This window comes from Nansenia antarctica, assembly GCF_963989245.1.
Source record: "Nansenia antarctica genome assembly, contig: SCAFFOLD_67, whole genome shotgun sequence".
NCBI lineage: Eukaryota > Metazoa > Chordata > Actinopteri > Argentiniformes > Microstomatidae > Nansenia > Nansenia antarctica.
The window spans coordinates 121,167-124,514 of NW_027663205.1; the positions used below are offsets into that span (position 1 = coordinate 121,167).

At 53.2% G+C, this 3,348-nt stretch overlaps 1 long non-coding RNA gene across 1 annotated transcript; it reads left to right on the forward strand.

Moving 5' to 3' along the window:
• Positions 1–2,134: 2,134 nt before the first annotated feature.
• Positions 2,135–2,922, forward strand: LOC308175224. The gene is made up of 3 exons (XR_013937948.1): positions 2,135–2,265; positions 2,528–2,620; positions 2,756–2,922. It is a non-coding gene; the product is annotated as an uncharacterized lncRNA (long non-coding RNA).
• The last annotated feature ends 426 nt before the right edge of the window (positions 2,923–3,348 follow it).

The window sequence follows — 3,348 nt, forward strand, 5'->3', positions numbered from 1 at the left end:
CTGCTGCAGCTGGGTCCTCTGCAGCCTCTCTCCCGTCTGCTGCAGCTGGGTCCTCTGCAGCCTCTCTCCTGTCTGCTGCAGCTGGGTCCTCTGCAGCCTCTCTCCCGTCTGCTGCAGCTGGGTCCTCTGCAGCCTCTCTCCTGTCTGCTGCAGCTGGGTCCTCTGCAGCCTCTCTCCCGTCTGCTGCAGCTGGGTCCTCTGCAGCCTCTCTCCTGTCTGCTGCAGCTGGGTCCTCTGCAGCCTCTCTCCCGTCTGCTGCAGCTGGGTCCTCTGCAGCCTCTCTCCTGTCTGCTGCAGCTGGGTCCTCTGCAGCCTCTCTCCCGTCTGCTGCAGCTGGGTCCTCTGCAGCCTCTCTCCTGTCTGCTGCAGCTGGGTCCTCTGCAGCCTCTCTCCTGTCTGCTGCAGCTGGGTCCTCCACAGCCTCTCTCCTGTCTGCTGCAGCTGGGTCCTCTGCAGCCTCTCTCCTGTCTGCTGCAGCTGGGTCCTCTGCAGCCTCTCTCCCGTCTGCTGCAGCTGGGTCCTCCACAGCCTCTCTCCTGTCTGCTGCAGCTGGGTCCTCTGCAGCCTCTCTCCCGTCTGCTGCAGCTGGGTCCTCTGCAGCCTCTCTCCTGTCTGCTGCAGCTGGGTCCTCTGCAGCCTCTCTCCCGTCTGCTGCAGCTGGGTCCTCCACAGCCTCTCTCCTGTCTGCTGCAGCTGGGTCCTCTGCAGCCTCTCTCCTGTCTGCTGCAGCTGGGTCCTCTGCAGCCTCTCTCCTGTCTGCTGCAGCTGGGTCCTCTGCAGCCTCTCTCCTGTCTGCTGCAGCTGGGTCCTCTGCAGCCTCTCTCCCGTCTGCTGCAGCTGGGTCCTCTGCAGCCTCTCTCCTGTCTGCTGCAGCTGGGTCCTCTGCAGCCTCTCTCCTGTCTGCTGCAGCTGGGTCCTCCGCAGCCTCTCTCCTGTCTGCTGCAGCTGGGTCCTCTGCAGCCTCTCTCCTGTCTGCTGCAGCTGGGTCCTCTGCAGCCTCTCTCCTGTCTGCTGCAGCTGGGTCCTCCACAGCCTCTCTCCTGTCTGCTGCAGCTGGGTCCTCTGCAGCCTCTCTCCTGTCTGCTGCAGCTGGGTCCTCTGCAGCCTCTCTCCCGTCTGCTGCAGCTGGGTCCTCCACAGCCTCTCTCCTGTCTGCTGCAGCTGGGTCCTCCGCAGCCTCTCTCCTGTCTGCTGCAGCTGGGTCCTCTGCAGCCTCTCTCCTGTCTGCTGCAGCTGGGTCCTCTGCAGCCTCTCTCCCGTCTGCTGCAGCTGGGTCCTCTGCAGCCTCTCTCCTGTCTGCTGCAGCTGGGTCCTCTGCAGCCTCTCTCCTGTCTGCTGCAGCTGGGTCCTCTGCAGCCTCTCTCCTGTCTGCTGCAGCTGGGTCCTCTGCAGCCTCTCTCCTGTCTGCTGCAGCTGGGTCCTCTGCAGCCTCTCTCCTGTCTGCTGCAGCTGGGTCCTCTGCAGCCTCTCTCCCGTCTGCTGCAGCTGGGTCCTCTGCAGCCTCTCTCCTGTCTGCTGCAGCTGGGTCCTCTGCAGCCTCTCTCCCGTCTGCTGCAGCTGGGTCCTCTGCAGCCTCTCTCCTGTCTGCTGCAGCTGGGTCCTCTGCAGCCTCTCTCCCGTCTGCTGCAGCTGGGTCCTCTGGCACCCTACAGTCAGAGGATCACATCATGGATGGTAAGCACATGTACAGTGTTAAAGCTGGTTGCTAGGAAAATCAGCTAATGGGGATCCTTAATAAAATGCAATAAAATACTGGTGACAACTGTGGACTTATACTGGTGACAACTGTGGACTGTGGACTTAATTGATTATCTTTTCTATATCGATAACAGACCTTGATCCATCTGAGTCGTTGGACTCCATTGCTGGTAAGCACAAGCTGTGAATAAGAAAAACAAAGGTTCTACACTATGTTTAAGTGTGTGTACACCATGGATGGGGTTGAATCCTACAATCACATTCAGGCTATTGACAGGCTACATGTCTGACTAAGTTATATCAATTTAGAACTGTGTACAGTGAATGCAATCTTGTGTGTAGTGTAATTTGAGTTTCTTTCTGTTAAAGCGTGGGTAACGGAAGCAGACTCTGCAAAGGCTGCCAAGCTCTTCTGCGCGTCGGCCCTCGCAGATATGAATAATCAGTCGCCGCTCAACTTCACTCTCAGTTTGAGCGGTTCTCTGGAGGAACGAACACGAGCGATCGTTTCGTTCTACAAAAGGCCAAAGGTGAACTGGGCGAGTCCTCTCACCTGCAAACTGATTGGTAATGATCTTAATAATTTTTCTTGTTTTTAAATGTATTTTTGGGGCATTTTATGCTTTATTGTAGAGAGATAGTAGAGACAATGACAGGAAAGGGGGATAGAGAGATTGGAGAGGACATTTGGGGAAGCAAAAAACCAGTTACCCATGGGCCAATCAGGATAATCTATAGATCTGTACAGTACCATTACACTAATGGTTTTCAATAACTTGTTAAGCTAAACTTGTTATTTAAAAATTACTGATTATTTCATTTTTACAAGGGGACGCCGCCGTCGGTGAGGGTGTGGCCAGATTTGTCCTCGCCACTGCAATGGAGAGCCTCCAATATGGCTTCCACCTTGATGAAGAGAAAGGTAATTAAGTCTTGTTACTCGTACATATGTGATTATTATTTTTTTAATGCATAGGCTATATTTTCCTAGCCTGGTGGTCATGTTAATATTTTCCAGATGTCTAAAATAAATGTTTTACCTTTTTATTCTTTTAAGGGAAAACCTTACTTTTCCACGGGGAGACGGACCATCTGGTTCCGTCTACTGACCAGACCCTCCTCGACAGCGACTTCTTCATTGTCGCGGGCCGCATGATGGGGCACAGTTTCCTGCATGGTGGACCATGCTTGACCGGCCTGAGCCCAGCCATTGCACATGTCCTGTTTTGGGGGGCGCAGCACATGACAATTGTCTCCCCATTGGATTGTGTGGACATGGATGTTCGGGAAGCGCTGGAACTGGTTAGAAATAGCTTTTTAATTGCTAGTATTGTGCAGTATTTCATGATGTTATATTGCTCTCTATTTACAATGTGTTAAGTAATTGCTTTTTACATTTGTTACATTTCACAATTACATTTCTTGTCAGCTGAACAATGGTCATGACCTCACCGAGGACAACAAAGAGAAGGTCCTCTCCCTATGCCAGGCATGGGATTTCCCAGGGCCTACATCAGCAAACAGGATGTGGCTGGCGGAGAAACTATTGGTGCATGCTGTAAGTTTGTCTTTCTTAAGTCTTTGAATTTAAACGAAACCACTGGTTCTCATTGAATTCACTGTTGCCTTAATATAACCATGACACGTTTT